The sequence below is a fragment of the Pseudophryne corroboree genome, chromosome 5 (assembly GCF_028390025.1).
Source record: "Pseudophryne corroboree isolate aPseCor3 chromosome 5, aPseCor3.hap2, whole genome shotgun sequence".
NCBI lineage: Eukaryota > Metazoa > Chordata > Amphibia > Anura > Myobatrachidae > Pseudophryne > Pseudophryne corroboree.
The window spans coordinates 309,769,174-309,787,550 of NC_086448.1; positions in this window are offsets into that span (position 1 = coordinate 309,769,174).

The window sequence follows — 18,377 nt, forward strand, 5'->3', positions numbered from 1 at the left end:
AACAGTCAGAGGTAGGAAGGCTTGCATGCTTACAATCTATAGGGAAATAGGCATTGATACACAAGGAAAGGCATTATCTATTGCATACTTGTCCACCGGATTGCAAAGGTTCTAGGTGGGTTGCATGATATCACACACAGCAATGATGAACCCTGGTCAGTAAGAAGGAAAAGTGAAGAAAGAGAAAATATGTGGAGGATATGTGTGGACTGTACAGTGGGGATATAATCGGATAGGAAAGCTTATGAAGGTTGAGTGAGCGTATCTGGAATGTGATAAGCTAGCCTGAAGAGGTGAGTTTTCAGGGAACGTTTGAAGGTTTGTAGACTAGGGGAGGGTCTTATTGTGCATGGTAGGGCATTCCACAGAGTGGGTGCAGCCCGAAGGAAGTCCTCCAAACGTGCATGGGAGCAAGTAATGAGTGTGGATGAGAGACGTAGATCTTGTGAAGATCGGGGAGGTAGGGTTGGGAGATATTTTGAGATGAGCGAAGAGATGTACATTGGTGTAGTATGGTTAATGGCCTTATGTGTGAGTAAAAGTATTTTATATTGAATACGGTAGAATACAGGTAACCAATGGAGGGACTGAAAGAATGGATCTGCAGACGATGAACGTCTAGCAAGGAAGATTAGCCTCGCAGCTGCCTTCAGTATGGATTGTAGTGGTGAGAGTCTCTTTTTGGTAAGACCAGTAAGAAGACTATTGCAATAATTAATGGGGGAGATAATGAGAGCATGGATTAGATAAATGTTAAGCATAATCTAATTGGTTGCTATGGGCAACATCAACAGTTCTAATAAGCTCCCACCTTAGTAAATTTACCACTTGGAGAGAAATAAAGTGGGGGTAGATAAAGTACCAACCAATCAGCTCTTAACTGTAATTTTTTCAAACATAGACTGTAACATGGCAACTAGGAGCTGACTGACTACTATATTATCTATCTCTACTTTAGCTATCTCAGGGCTTAGTATATCCACCCTATTAAGAGGCCCTATCACTTTTGAGACATATATCAAAGAAACAACACATGCTTTAATTTACAATAACTAATTATGCATGAAATGCAGTGGAGACTCTAAACAATGCATGAGAATCATCAGTGTGCGTTTTTAGAAATAACACGAAAATCTAAGAAGTTGTAAATAAATAATTATATATATATATATATATATATATTTTTTTTTTTTTTTTTTTTTCATGGATGACCGGCACTTGAATTAAAGCAAGCAGGGTACCTGGTGCCTTCCCTTGGACATAGAAATCCCAGTAATACAGTAAGAAGATGGGCGGCACTCCACGGATTTCAATAAGTCACAGCATACATTGCTTGAATATCAACGTTGATAAATCCTGATGAAAGTTGCTTAATAAAGGCATTTGTAACAATATTCAAGCAACGTATGCTGTGACTTATTGAAATCCGTGGAGTGCCACCCATCTTCTTGGTGTGTGTGTGTGTGTGTGTGTGTGTGTGTGTGTGTGTGTGTGTGTGTGTGTGTGTGTGTGTGTGTGTAAAAAAATCTAACATACAGTATAAACGGTAGGAAATAGAAATGAAAAATCAGAAAGGTAGTGCCCTATTCCTCTCAATTTTAAGTTTTTTCTGCGTACCTTTCTTTCAGCACTCCTTTCAAAGTTTATACGCTACCTGAGCTTTCATATTTCAGTTCAGTCAGCTCAATTGTACAACCTTTTAACATGATTTCACTTCTTTTCATCTTATATTATATTTCAAAGGATAAATGCATGCTACAGAAGGACTGTGAATAGGCCATAAAGTTCCGTAGTGTACTGGCCAGGGTCATGTCAAGTTTGAAATTCGAATCAGATTTCTAGATTGTTGTCTGTACTAATTGGAGAATGCAATTAAACAAATGACATTAGTAACACCATGTAAAGATGACTTATAATAATTGTGAAATCTTTGTGCAATGGAATATGCTGCGCTATATAAGAAACTGTTAATAAATAAATTAAGGCTGTATTCTATAACTTTAAAATGAATCAACCTGTATAAAATTACATTAATTCTAAAGTATGAATACCTTTGTATACTCAGTGTATACATACACAGGGATAAATTAAGTATTTAAGCTTGTCATCACAGGAAATCTGAGTAAATGCTGCAAGGATTTGGTATTATGTGACGTCATTGTGCACTCAATAATATTCCACTTTACAAAGTTTACAAATGACTCTCATGTTCTGCATACATATGATTTAGAGATGAGCGGGTTCGGTTCCTCGGAATCCGAACCCGCCCGAACTTCAGTTTTTTTTACACGGGGCCGAGCGACTCGGATCTTCCCGCCTTGCTCGGTTAACCCGAGCGCGCCCGAACGTCATCATCCCGCTGTCGGATTCTCGCGAGGCTCGGATTCTATCGCGAGACTCGGATTCTATATAAGGAGCCGCGTGTCGCCGCCATTTTCACACGTGCATTGAGATTCATAGGGAGAGGACGTGGCTGGCGTCCTCTCCGTTTATAGAGAAGAGAGTGAGACTAGAGTAGAGAGAGACACAGTAGTAATTTTGGGGAGCATTAGGAGGAGTACTTTAGGAGGAGTACTACTACTTGCTGAAGTGATAGATAGATAGATAGATAGATAGATAGATAGATAGATAGATAGATAGATAGTGTGACTGTATAATGTATATCTGACTTGTGGGGGAGACACTGACAGTGGGGAGCAGTTAGAGTCTGAGAGCAGGACTTGCTGCCAGAGTGCCACACTGCCATTGTGACCACACTGACCACCAGTATAATATATATTGTGATTGTCTGCTTAGGAGTACTACTTGCAAGTTGCTGATAGTGTGACCAGTGACCTGACCACCAGTTTAATAATCACCACCAGTTTAATATATATAATATATATATATATATATAATTGTATATAATATATATATAATATTGTATACCACCTACCCATTTTTTTTTTTCTTCTTCTTTATAAATACTACTATAGTAGCTTACTGTAGCAGTCTGCGGTGCTGCTGAGCTGACAGTGTCCAGCAGGTCCGTCATCAGTCATTACATAATAAATATATATTATATACCTGTCCGGCTGCAGTACTAGTGATATTATATATATATATATATTGATTTCATCTCATTATCATCCAGTCTATATTAGCAGCAGACACAGTACGGTAGTCCACGGCTGTAGCTACCTCTGTGTCGGCAGTCGCTGGTCCATCCATAATTGTATACCACCTACCCGTGGTTTTTTTTTTTTCTTTCTTCTTTATACATACTACTATAGTAGCTTACTGTAGCAGTCTGCGGTGCTGCTGAGCTGACAGTGTCCAGCAGGTCCGTCATCAGTCATTACATAATAAATATATATTATATACCTGTCCGGCTGCAGTACTAGTGATATTATATATATATATATTGATTTCATCTCATTATCATCCAGTCTATAGCAGCAGACACAGTACGGTAGTCCACGGCTGTAGCTACCTCTGTGTCGGCAGTCGCTGGTCCATCCATAATTGTATACCACCCACCCGTTGTTTTTTTTTTTTCTTCTTTATACATACTACTATAGTAGCTTACTGTAGCAGTCTGCGGTGCTGCTGAGCTGACAGTGTCCAGCAGGTCCGTCATCAGTCATTACATAATAAATATATCTACCTGTCCGGCTGCAGTACTAGTGTGATATTATATATATATATATATATATATTGATTTCATCTCATTATCATCCAGTCTATATTAGCAGCAGACACAGTACGGTAGTCCAAGGCTGTAGCTACCTCTGTGTCGGCAGTCGCTGGTCCATCCATAATTGTATACCACCTACCCGTGGTTTTTTTTTTTTCTTTCTTCTTTATACATACTACTATAGTAGCTTACTGTAGCAGTCTGCGGTGCTGCTGAGCTGACAGTGTCCAGCAGGTCCGTCATCAGTCATTACATAATAAATATATCTACCTGTCCGGCTGCAGTACTAGTGTGATATTATGGCCGAGACGATGAAATGCCAGCAACGTCGTCTGCCAAGGCCGATGCCCAATGTCATAGTACAGAGCATGTAAAATCCAAAACACCAAATATCAGTAAAAAAAGGACTCCAAAATCTAAAATAAAATTGTCGGAGGAGAAGCGTAAACTTGCCAATATGCCATTTACCACACGGAGTGGCAAGGAACGGCTGAGGCCCTGGCCTATGTTCATGGCTAGTGGTTCAGCTTCACATGAGGATGGAAGCACTCAGCCTCTTGCTAGAAAAATGAAAAGACTCAAGCTGGCAAAAGCACCGCAAAGAACTGTGCATTCTTCGAAATCCCAAATCCACAAGGAGAGTCCAATTGTGTCGGTTGCGATGCCTGACCTTCCCAACACTGGACGTGAAGAGCATGCGCCTTCCACCATTTGCACGCCCCCTGCAAGTGCTGGAAGGAGCACCCGCAGTCCAGTTCCTGATAGTCAGATTGAAGATGTCAGTGTTGAAGTACACCAGGATGAGGAGGATATGGGTGTTGCTGGCGCTGGGGAGGAAATTGACAAGGAGGATTCTGATGGTGAGGTGGTTTGTTTAAGTCAGGCACCCGGGGAGACACCTGTTGTCCGTGGGAGGAATATGGCCGTTGACATGCCTGGTGAAAATACCAAAAAAATCAGCTCTTCGGTGTGGAAGTATTTCAACAGAAATGCGGACAACATTTGTCAAGCCGTGTGTTGCCTTTGTCAAGCTGTAATAAGTAGGGGTAAGGACGTTAACCACCTCGGAACATCCTCCCTTATACGTCACCTGCAGCGCATTCATAATAAGTCAGTGACAAGTTCAAAAACTTTGGGCGACAGCGGAAGCAGTCCACTGACCAGTAAATCCCTTCCTCTTGTAACCAAGCTCACGCAAACCACCCCACCAACTCCCTCAGTGTCAATTTCCTCCTTCCCCAGGAATGCCAATAGTCCTGCAGGCCATGTCACTGGCAATTCTGACGAGTCCTCTCCTGCCTGGGATTCCTCCGATGCATCCTTGCGTGTAACGCCTACTGCTGCTGGCGCTGCTGTTGTTGCTGCTGGGAGTCGATGGTCATCCCAGAGGGGAAGTCGTACTCGTAAGCCCACTTTTACTACTTCCACCAAGCAATTGACTGTCCAACAGTCCTTTGCGAGGAAGATGAAATATCACAGCAGTCATCCTGCTGCAAAGCGGATAACTGAGGCCTTGGCATCCTGGGTGGTGAGAAACGTGGTTCCGGTATCCATCATTACTGCAGAGCCAACTAGAGACTTGTTGGAGGTACTGTGTCCCCGGTACCAAATACCATCTAGGTTCCATTTCTCTAGGCAGGCGATACCGAAAATGTACACAGACCTCAGAAAAAGAGTCACCAGTGTCCTAAAAAATGCAGCTGTACCCAATGTCCACTTAACCACGGACATGTGGACAAGTGGAGCAGGGCAGGGTCAGGACTATATGACTGTGACAGCCCACTGGGTAGATGTATGGACACCCGCCGCAAGAACAGCAGCGGCGGCACCAGTAGCAGCATCTCGCAAACGCCAACTCTTTCCTAGGCAGGCTACGCTTTGTATCACCGGTTTCCAGAATACGCACACAGCTGAAAACCTCTTACGGCAACTGAGGAAAATCATCGCGGAATGGCTTACCCCAATTGGACTCTCCTGTGGATTTGTGGCATCGGACAACGCCAGCAATATTGTGTGCGCATTAAATCTGGGCAAATTCCAGCACGTCCCATGTTTTGCACATACCTTGAATTTGGTGGTGCAGAATTTTTTAAAAAACGACAGGGGCGTGCAAGAGATGCTGTCGGTGGCCAGAAGAATTGCGGGACACTTTCGGCGTACAGGCACCACGTACAGAAGACTGGAGCAACACCAAAAACGCCTGAACCTGCCCTGCCATCATCTGAAGCAAGAAGTGGTAATGAGGTGGAATTCAACCCTATATATGCTTCAGAGGTTGGAGGAGCAGCAAAAGGCCATTCAAGCCTATACAATTCAGCACGATATAGGAGGTGGAATGCACCTGTCTCAAGCGCAGTGGAGAATGATTTCAACGTTGTGCAAGGTTCTGCTGCCCTTTGAACTTGCCACACGTGAAGTCAGTTCAGACACTGCCAGCCTGAGTCAGGTCATTCCCCTCATCAGGCTTTTGCAGAAGAAGCTGGAGACATTGAAGGAGGAGCTAACACGGAGCGATTCCGCTAGGCATGTGGGACTTGTGGATGGAGCCCTTAATTCGCTTAACAAGGATTCACGGGTGGTCAATCTGTTGAAATCAGAGCACTACATTTTGGCCACCGTGCTCGATCCTAGATTTAAAACCTACCTTGGATCTCTCTTTCCGGCAGACACAAGTCTGCAGGGGTTCAAAGACCTGCTGGTGAGAAAATTGTCAAGTCAAGCGGAACGCGACCTGTCAACATCTCCTCCTTCACATTCTCCCGCAACTGGGGGTGCGAGGAAAAGGCTCAGAATTCCGAGCCCACCCGCTGGCGGTGATGCAGGGCAGTCTGGAGCGACTGCTGATGCTGACATCTGGTCCGGACTGAAGGACCTGTCAACGATTACGGACATGTCGTCTACTGTCACTGCATATGATTCTCTCCCCATTGAAAGAATGGTGGAGGATTATATGAGTGACCGCATCCAAGTAGGCACGTCACACAGTCCGTACTTATACTGGCAGGAAAAAGAGGCAATTTGGAGGCCCTTGCACAAACTGGCTTTATTCTACCTAAGTTGCCCTCCCACAAGTGTGTACTCCGAAAGAGTGTTTAGTGCCGCTGCTCACCTTGTCAGCAATCGGCATACGAGGTTACTTCCAGAAAATGTGGAGAAGATGATGTTCATTAAAATTAATTATAATCAATTCCTCCGTGGAGACATTGACCAGCAGCAATTGCCTCCACAAAGTACACAGGGAGCTGAGATGGTGGATTCCAGTGGGGACGAATTGATAATCTGTGAGGAGGGGGATGTACACGGTGATATATCGGAGGATGATGATGAGGTGGACATCTTGCCTCTGTAGAGCCAGTTTGTGCAAGGAGAGATTAATTGCTTCTTTTTTGGTGGGGGTCCAAACCAACCCGTCATTTCAGTCACAGTCGTGTGGCAGACCCTGTCACTGAAATGATGGGTTGGTTAAAGTGTGCATGTCCTGTTTATACAACATAAGGGTGGGTGGGAGGGCCCAAGGACAATTCCATCTTGCACCTCTTTTTTCTTTAATTTTTTTTTGCGTCATGTGCTGTTTGGGGAGTGTTTTTTGGAAGGGCCATCCTGCGTGACACTGCAGTGCCACTCCTAGATGGGCCCGGTGTTTGTGTCGGCCACTAGGGTCGCTTATCTTACTCACACAGCTACCTCATTGCGCCTCTTTTTTTCTTTGCGTCATGTGCTGTTTGGGGAGTGTTTTTTGGAAGGGCCATCCTGCGTGACACTGCAGTGCCACTCCTAGATGGGCCCGGTGTTTGTGTCGGCCACTAGGGTCGCTTATCTTACTCACACAGCTACCTCATTGCGCCTCTTTTTTTCTTTGCGTCATGTGCTGTTTGGGGAGTGTTTTTGGAAGGGCCATCCTGCGTGACACTGCAGTGCCACTCCTAGATGGGCCCGGTGTTTGTGTCGGCCACTAGGGTCGCTTATCTTACTCACACAGCTACCTCATTGCGCCTCTTTTTTTCTTTGCGTCATGTGCTGTTTGGGGAGTGTTTTTTGGAAGGGCCATCCTGCGTGACACTGCAGTGCCACTCCTAGATGGGCCCGGTGTTTGTGTCGGCCCCTAGGGTCGCTTATCTTACTCACACAGCTACCTCATTGCGCCTCTTTTTTTCTTTGCGTCATGTGCTGTTTGGAGAGTGTTTTTTGGAAGGGCCATCCTGCGTGACACTGCAGTGCCACTCCTAGATGGGCCCGGTGTTTGTGTTGGCCACTAGGGTCGCTTATCTTACTCACACAGCTACCTCATTGCGCCTCTTTTTTTCTTTGCGTCATGTGCTGTTTGGGGAGTGTTTTTTGGAAGGGCCATCCTGCGTGACACTGCAGTGCCACTCCTAGATGGGCCCGGTGTTTGTGTCGGCCACTAGGGTCGCTTATCTTACTCACCCAGCTACCTCATTGCGCCTCTTTTTTTCTTTGCGTCATGTGCTGTTTGGGGAGTGTTTTTTGGAAGGGCCATCCTGCGTGACACTGCAGTGCCACTCCTAGATGGGCCCGGTGTTTGTGTCGGCCACTAGGGTCGCTTATCTTACTCACACAGCTACCTCATTGCGCCTCTTTTTTTCTTTGCGTCATGTGCTGTTTGGGGAGTGTTTTTTGGAAGGGCCATCCTGCGTGACACTGCAGTGCCACTCCTAGATGGGCCCGGTGTTTGTGTCGGCCACTAGGGTCGCTTAGCTTAGTCATCCAGCGACCTCGGTGCAAATTTTAGGACTAAAAATAATATTGTGAGGTGTGAGGTATTCAGAATAGACTGAAAATGAGTGGAAATAATGGTTATTGAGGTTAATAATACTTTGGGATCAAAATGACCCCCAAATTCTATGATTTAAGCTGTTTTTTAGGGTTTTTTGAAAAAAACACCCGAATCCAAAACACACCCGAATCCGACAAAAAAAATTCGGTGAGGTTTTGCCAAAACGCGGTCGAACCCAAAACACGGCCGCGGAACCGAACCCAAAACAAAAACACAAAACCCGAAAAATTTCAAGTGCACATCTCTAATATGATTATGAACTTACATTTGTTTAATCGGGGTTGACAGAAACAGGGTATTAGGAACTCAGTATATCAGTATAAGGAACTCAGGATGGCAGGACCAGGATCAAGATCAAATCAGAGGAACTACAGCTCTGTGAAATCATGGCTTCAACAATGATCTTGCCCTAATTTCAAGTAAGAGAAGAGTAAGAGAAGCACATTTTAACTGAGGAGAATTGCTGATTAAGTGCTTCATTGCTGAAATATCAGAAATACAGATACTGTACAGATGGAGCCACGCTAATCGTGGCTCCGCTTGCGACTAGGTGCGCCCAGCGAGGTGCACCGCTGAGAACTAATGGGATGTGCGTGAATGGGAGTATCTCTGTATGCTTGGCAGCAGGCTGAGGCGCAGGCGTGTCTAGGGATTCTGCGCGCCCCCGTCTGCTCTGCAGCCAGGCTCAATAAGCATGGCTCCATCTGTACAGATGGAGCCACGCTAGTCATGGCCGCATCTGTGCCTAGGCGCGCCCGCCTAGGTGCGCCTAGGACTTGGCACGCACCAGTGATGGAGACGCGTCCCATTCACTTGAATGGAGAGCGTCTCCCTCCGCACACCCGGACAGAGATGCTCTGAATGGGAGCGTCTCTGTGCACTCCCGGCGTAACTAGGTGGAAGGATCGCCTAGTCACGTTGGGAGTGATCATTTGCAGTGGAGCTGCTTCAGATGATCACGGCTCCAATTGTATATTAATTCTTCTGTTTGGAACACCATAGTACACCTGCAAAGGCCATAGCAGAGATGAGTTCTCAGATAACTAAGCCCATCCAAACTTCCAGTATCGGAGAGAATCCTTGCATCGGCTCTTGTTTTCCCACCTTACTCAGATTCCAAATCAAGACAAAATGTCATCATCCCAGCATCAGATCTCGTGGGTTTTAGATTCAATATAAATCCCTGTGTTGGTTATTCGGGCACCATTTCATGCAGGACCTTATGGAGAGCTGTGTGCTCTGATGGTCTGTGCTGATTCCATGCTGTGTCCATCCACTCCAGTGCTGAGCTGACCTGACCTATCTGTGTACATCCACTACAGTGGCTGAGCTAATCTGACCAATCTGTGTCCACTGTGTCCATTCACTCCAGTGGCTGAGCTGACCTAACCTACAGTATCTGTACACTGTGTCCATCCACTCCAGTGGCTGAGCTGACCTAACCTACAGTATCTGTACACTGTATCCATCCACTCCAGTGGCTGAGCTGAAAAGACCTATCTGTGGCCACTGTGTCTATCCACTCCAGTGGCTGAGCTAATCAGACCTATTTGTGTCCACTTGTCCATCCAATCCAGTGGCAGAGCTGATCTGACCTACAGATGTAGCCATTGCGTACAGACTAGCATCTGTATCCGGGTCTGAATAGACCCCTATGTCCATATACTTCAGTGCCTGAGATGACCTGACCTATCTGTGTCCAGTGCATCCATCCACTCCAGTGGCTGAGCTGACCAGACCTACCGTATCTTTCCACTGTGTCCATCCACTCCAGAAGCTGAGCTGACCTGACCTATCTGTGCCCACTGTGTCTATCCACTCCAGTGGCTGAGCTAATCAGACCTATCTGTGTCCACTGTGTCCATCCACTCAAGTGGCTGAGCTGTGCTGACCTACAGATGTGGCTGCGTTCATTCATCCCACGGCATGATTGCATGGGCACACATGCTGCAGGTGCCACTTGGCATGCCAGGCTGTGAGTATTCACACCCACGGCTGCACCATAGATAGCCTATGGGGCACATGCACTATTTTACGCATTTGCATGTATATGTACATGCACTCCATGCCAAACAGATCACTGGTGCACCTAGTCGTGGACAAGCTGAGCTTGGCTACATCTGCATCTGTATCCAATGTGTCAATCCACTACAGTGGTTGAGCTGTCTTATCTGTCCTCTCCAGTCCCCTCAAGATCCTTAGTGTAGTTAATATTGGCAAAGCTAGATTACAGTACAGGCAGTTAGCAAGTCATTTGTATCTTTTTTGTATAGTGCAGGAACTTCTATTGTCTAAGTGTGTCACACCGGTGCTGCACTGTGACTCCACAGGCCGTTAACCCACTGCATTCACATAAATAATATAAGCAGAGTGATTCCCTGCTGTGGGAGTTGTCATTTGTGAAAAAAAGATTTTTAAGATTGTTTCTTTTGTACAACTTGTGTGCGCTGTACCACACTGCAACTTCATTCACATAAATACTGTATAAGCACTGTGACTCGCCACAGTGTGAGTTGCAATTTACGAAAAAGTTAAATATTTGACATGTGTAATGGAACCCCACTGTGTTTGTTCACATAAATATAAGCACTGTGATTCCCCTCAGTGTGAGTTGTCATTTGTGAATGTAAAAGAATTTTTATTTTTTATTGTACAGCTTTGTTCACCTAAGTACTGTAACTCCACAGGCCATGCCCCACTGGATTCATAATAGAAGAACTGTGACTTTTGCAGGTCGTATGCCACTATGTTTACATAATATAGGTACTGGGACTCCACAGGCCGTACCCCACTGCATTCACATAAATGTAAGTACTGTGACTCCATGGGCTGTACCCCTCTGCATTCAAATAAATATAAGTACTGTGAATCCATGTGTTCACATAATATAAGTACTTTCAGTCTGCAATGTGAGTTGTCATTTGCAAAAAAGTTCAAATAAGAAATAAATACTTTAAGTAGTCTTTTTTTGTTCAACTTGTGTGTGCTGTAGATCCTGTATTGAACTGTGTTCATATAAAAATAAGCACTGAGTTGATATGGATCTCGAGCAGTCAATAGAAGAGCAGGAGCAGCAACCAAGTAATAGTGCTATGAAAAGGGCACATGAAATCAAAATCTTTCACAACGTTAAAAAAATGGGTAGAGGTGTCACATTAAAAATTGTCAAATCAGTGCCCTAAAAAGAACACTAAGGCTGAAGAATAAACTGTGTGTTCACAAATCCCTAAGGAGAGTCTAATGGTGTCAATGTTATCTATGTGAGTCTGACATTTCTCAGACTATACTCGTACTTCCTTTGCGTACTTCCACCATTTCTGCACCATCTGTAAATGTGGGGATGATCACTAGAAATAAAGATGGTGATGATGATCACATAATAGAAATTGAAGATGCTAGTGTGAAAGTGAAACAGAATGAGGGGTATATTTGTATGCTATCTGATGCCACTGAGGATGATGAGGATGTTGAGGATGAGGGTGTTCACATCTAGGCTGCGCAGGCAGGGGACTACCCTTGTTTTGTGGGGATATAGATGCAATTGCAATTGAATTGCAATTGCATTGCTGGCAGCCATTTGCATGCTGGGCTTCCCTGTGCTGAGTGGCCCCCAGCATGCATTCGCAAGCAGTTGCTGCTTGATAATTTAGCAAAACTGCATCTGATGTCGAATAAGGTCCTAAGTACACAATAGGCTTCATTTTTTGTCAGGAGCCAATTAACCCTACCAGTATATTTTTAGATTGTGGGAGGAAACCAGAGTACCTGGAGGAAAATCACGCAAGCATGGGGAGAATATACAAACTCCTCACAGTTAGGGTCTTGGTGGAAATTAACACATGACTTCAGTGCTGCAAGGCAGTAATGCTAACCATTACACCATTTGTACTGCCCTTAGTATTACAATTATAATGCTATCCGTATGTTGTATGTTTCATTTATTTTTTATATGCAAGTTTTGTTTTAAGATTGAATACTTTAATATAGTATCAATATACAGGTATCCTCAGAACCAAGATGTCTATTGGTTATCCCTTAATTTCTACAAAAATAGGTGAAAGTTATATTTTCACCTACCTTTGTAGAAATTAAGTATCAGGTCCATTCATTATAAAGGTAATACTGAAAATATCTCATGCTTACCTTTCAATCCCAATCTGGACAGCTGTGCCCATAATATTAAAGTATGAAAATATTAAATGTTCAGAACATGACAGAGGGAACATTTGCCATCTTCAGATGGTGATGATTCCCAGTTTCCCACTCCTTCCTATAGGGGTCTGTGGGCAACTTCTCCACAGGCTCACTTCCCCATTCTTTTCACTGCTTCATGAATAGACCCCTATATGTGATAGTTTATAAATACATTAGCAGTCTACAACTTTATCAATGTGTAATTGTTTTTGGCTGAAAAATAAGCCATTTTATGCACCCCAGATTATATTCCTTTAAATATTGTAAAGATCAGGTCATTGCTAAGTGTAAGTCCATTTTTCTCTTCATGAGATCATGCAGGTAAGTATACTAAAAAATATATATATTTACTAGAGATGAGCGGTTTGGATTTTAGGAAATCCAAACACGCCTGAACTTCCGGTATCCAAGTCAGGCACTTCTGGAATCAAAGTTTTTCCAAGCCCTGGCTCGGGTTTTCCCACCAGGCTTGGATTCCAAATAGAAGCAAAATATCATCCTCTCGGCATCAGATTTTGGTGTTTTAGATTCAATATAAAGGAGTTGCAGTCGGGATTCAGCCCATTTCACTTCAGTCCAGGCATGCTGCTGTATGCTGTGCTCTGCTTTAAGGTTCTGTGCGGTTACCATCTCAGAGTGGCTATGCAGTGTCCATCTCTGAGTGGCTGTGTTGTGTCCATCCACAAGTGGCTGTGTGGTGTCCATCTTAGTGACTGTGCTGTGTCCATCTAAGTGGCTGTTCGGTGTCCATCTAAGTGGCTGTTGAATGTCCATCTCAGTGGTTCTGCACTGACTCCACAGGCCCTACGCACTGCATTTCCATAAGCAGTGGGTAAAAATAATATTAAAAAAGTTAAAAAAAGAAGTTAAATATTGAATTTTTTTTATATTTTGATTGTACTGTTCTGCACAAAGCACCCAATATGCTGCACTCCAGTACACTCTGTACCCCAGTGTGTGGGGAGGAACCGGTCTGACTCAACACAGTGTGAGCTGAGCTGCCAATTTAAAAAAATTGTTTAATTTGGTTATACTCTAGTGGGCATGTGTAAAAGTGGTATGACTACACACAGTCTGAGCGGAGCTGGAAGTTAAAACAAGAAAAAGAAAATAAACATATTGTATGATTTTGACATCTGAGCTGCCAGTTAAAAAAAAACAGAGGTAAAAAAATATATTGTGTAAATTTGACATTGGTCGGATCTAAAACAGTTGCCTAAAATTAGAGACTCCTCTACTGTAACTCTTTCTGATATGGGTGGTCATTCCGAGTTGATCGCTAGCTGCATTAGTTCGCTGTGCAGTGATGAGGGAAAAAATCGGCAGTTCTGCGCATGCGTATGCGACGCAATGCGCACACGCGACGTACTATTACAACGACTGATGTAGTTTCACACAGGGTCTAGCGAAGCTTTTCAGTCGTACTGGTGGCTGCAGAGTGATTGACATGAAGTGGGAGTTTCTGGGTGCAACTGACTGTTTTCAGGAAGTATTCGGAAAAACACAGGCATGGCAGAAAAAATACAGGCATGGCTGGGCGAACGCAGGGCGTGTTGGTGATGTCAAAGCAGGAACTGACAGTCTGAAGTGATCGCAAGCGTTGAGTAGGTTTTGAGCTACTCTGAAACTGCATAATAATAAATTGTAGCCGCTCTGCGATCCTTTCGTTCACACTTCTGCTAAGCTAAAATACACTCCCAGTGGGCGGTGGCATAGCGTTTGCATGGCTTCTAAAAACTGCTAGTGAGCGATCAACTCAGAATGACCCCCATGGTCATTATCCAGAGAATGATGGGGGATTATTTAAATGACAGAGAACAAATAGGCATGTCACAGAGTCCCTTTGAGGAATGGAAGGGGGAAAAAAACTTTTTGAAGGCCCTTGTAAGAACTTGTATTGCTGTGCTTGAGCTGCCCACCCTCCAGTGTGTACTCAGAAAGAGTTTTCAGCACAGCTGGGAACTTTGTCAGTGGTCGGCGTAGGAGGCTATTTCCTCAAAATTTGGAAAAGATGATGTTTATTAAAATGGACTGGAAATTCCATGAGGAAGACCTTTACTGGCAATTACATCAAACTACAGAGACTTCTGTATTGGTGGATTCCAGCAGGGATGAATTAATATTGTGTGAGGATGATGTACACTCTGATGATGGTGAGGATGAGGATGAGAATGACCTCTTCCAACTGTGGAGAGGATTAACATTACTGTTAGCTGCCTTAAGCCCAGTGGTAGCTTATTTTGTAGGGGTCCAAACAAACCAAGTACTTCAGTCACAAAAGTGGCAGTACCTGTCACTGAAGTGCTTAGTTTATTAAACTATGCATGTGGTTTGTAATATCCAACATAATGGTGGGTGGGAGGGCCTAAAGACAATTCCATCTTGCACCACTTTTCTGCAACAGCTGTGTAGCAATGTTTAATAGTGTACTATAAGCTTCCGTGTGTTTGTGCCGTTGCTCTGTTGCTTAGTAATGAGCCAGGTCACTGCAACCTTTAGCCTAAGCTGGCTGAAAATAATATTGTGAACTGATGGGTGGCCAAAGTTGACTGTAAATGACTGTAAATGAATGTTATTGAGATTAATAATACTGTTGGAACAAAAAAAATTACATTATGTGATTTTTGCAGTTTTCAGCTATTAAAAAAATACAGATACCAAACCAAAACATCTTAGGGCAGGTTTTGGCAAAACCACAACCATAAACATGAAGTTAATAGAGACTTAAAACTAAAACCAAAACACAGGAGACGGCGCACATAACTAATGTATGTCATACAAACTTTTCTAAACCTCTAGGCACAATGGTACAACGTGTTTTTATTTGCCACATTATTTTCGTGGCCAGGTAACGTATACAGTTAAGCTACGGTCTTATTTTAGATTAATACAGTATAATAATCAAAATGAAAGAATAGATTCAGACAGACATTCAAAGCTGCGTTCGTACAAAACGAGCATAAAAAGGAATTTTGTTTCTTTTGTTATCTGGTAACCACCAGAGAACTAAATGAAGAAAACACGGGAAACAAATATAAATATACTGTACATGCTTTATGTGTGAAAAGAACAGTGTGAAGAGTAGATTAGATGTATGAGCATTTTCTGAACTCCCTTTTCTTCTTTGTTCTCTAGAAAGCAAACTGCTGCTTCATCTCCCTCAAGCCATTGATAATATGATTCAAAAACATCAGAGAGAATCCAAGCAAAGATAGGTGCAGCACCCGAGGGAGCCTGCTATCCTTTGTTTTACAGTATGGTCCCGCTTGGAATCATGGCGTATTTGCAAGAAACATCTTATTTCATGGCCCTGCTCCTTAATTTGACAGATTAAATTTAATGCTGTCCGAAGGGCTTTTCTATGGAGGTGGTTAGCACAGTCACGTTGGCACCGAAAATCAATTAAGGCACTGACAATTCTGTTTCATTGCATGGTGGCCACACTAGCTCAGTTACAGATATGAAATAACAAGTAAGAAATTAAAATATAAACCATACTTAATATTGTACAATATTCTGGTTACACAAAGTATTACCAATAACTAGAAGTTGTAATGTATCTTTTATGTTTTAGCCTATTAGAAATATTTAGCTGCCTTGATTCCAATTTGTTCCAGCCAAAATGTATAAAAAAATAAATTATAATAATAAAAAAATAGATAACATTAGATAGATATGAGATAGATAAACAAATTTACTAAAGGTCAATTTTGATGAATTTTGATCACTTTAAAATCTTTGTTGTAGTTCCAGGGCCAAAACAAATATTTATTGATATTCAAAAATTAATATAAAAAATCACCTGTTGGCAAATGTATGTTTCAACCCTTGAAACACACCATCAATTGATATCTATTTTAATAAATTTTTAAATTGACCAAAATCGACCTTTTAATTATTTTCCCTGTAAGCATTTGCTTTGCATTTTGCTAGGCCATCCCCTGCCACTTTGGATGTGCAGCTGCAATGGAGCTGAAAGCCCAGATTTAACTTTCAGTTCTGATCATATATATATATATATATATATATACAAACTGAAGAAAAGGACTGCGGCACTTAGGGACTTTTTGAAGAATTACTGTATTAAGTGCATAACATCGTTCATCGACGTTTCGGGGATTTTAACCCCTTCCTCAAGATGTTGTCTCTACCACATCTTGAGGAAGGGGTTAAAATCCCCGAAACGTCGATGAACGATGTTTTGCACTTAATACAGTAATTCTTCAAAAAGTCCCTGAGTGCCGCAGTCCTTTTCTTCAGTTTGTGTGCATTTGATTCTGAGGGCACCGGGGCACTTTATATCTTCTAATACAAGAGAGTGCCGGGCTGTTGATACCTATATATATATATATATATATATATATTAGTGATGTGCACCGGACATTTTTCGGGTTTTGTGTTTTGGTTTTGGATTCGGTTCCGCGGCCGTGTTTTGGATTCGGACGCGTTTTGGCAAAACCTCACTGAAATTTTTTTGTCAGATTCGGGTGTGTTTTGGATTCGGGTGTTTTTTACAAAAAACCCTAAAAAACAGCTTAAATCATAGAATTTGGGGGTCATTTTGATCCCATAGTATTATTAACCTCAATAACCATAATTTCCACTCATTTCCAGTCTATTCTGAACACCTCACACCTCACAATATTATTTTTAGTCCTAAAATTTGCACCGAGGTCGCTGGATGGCTAAGCTAAGCGACACAAGTGGCCGACACAAACACCTGGCCCATCTAGGAGTGGCACTGCAGTGTCAGGCAGGATGGCACGTCAAAAAAATAGTCCCCAAACAGCACATGATGCAAAGAAAAAAAAAGGCGCACCAAGGTCGCTGTGTGACTAAGCTAAGCGACACAAGTGGCCGACACAAACACCTGGCCCATCTAGGAGTGGCACTGCAGTGTCAGGCAGGATGGCACTTCAAAAAAATTGTCCCCAAACAGCATATGATGCAAAGAAAAATGAAAGAAAAAAGAGGTGCAAGATGGAATTGTCCTTGGGCCCTCCCACCCACCCTTATGTTGTATAAACAGGACATGCACACTTTAACGAACCCATCATTTCAGCGACAGGGTCTGCCACACTACTGTGACTGAAATGACTGGTTGGTTTGGGCCCCCACCAAAAAAAGAAGCAATCAATCTCTCCTTGCACAAACTGGCTCTACAGAGGCAAGATGTCCACCTCATCATCATCCTTCGATTCCTCACCCCGTTCACTGTGTACATCCCCCTCCTCACAGATTATTAATTCGTCCCCACTGGAATCCACCATTTCAGGTCCCTATGTACTTTGTGGAGGCAATTGCTGCTGGTGAATGTCTCCACGGAGGAATTGATTATAAATCATTTTGATGAACATCATCTTCTCCACATTTTCTGGAAGTAACCTCGTATGCCGATTGCTGACAAGGTGAGCGGCTGCACTAAACACTCTTTCGGAGTACACACTGGAGGGAGGGCAACTTAGGTAGAATAAAGCTAGTTTGTGCAAGGGCCTCCAAATTGCCTCTTTTTCCTGCCAGTATACGTACGGACTGTCTGACGTGCCTACTTGGATGCGGTCACTCATATAATCCTCCACCATTCTTTCAATGGTGAGAGAATCATATGCAGTGACAGTAGACGACATGTCAGTAATCGTTGGCAGGTCCTTCAGTCCGGACCAGATGTCAGCACTCGCTCCAGACTGCCCTGCATCACCGCCAGCGGGTGGG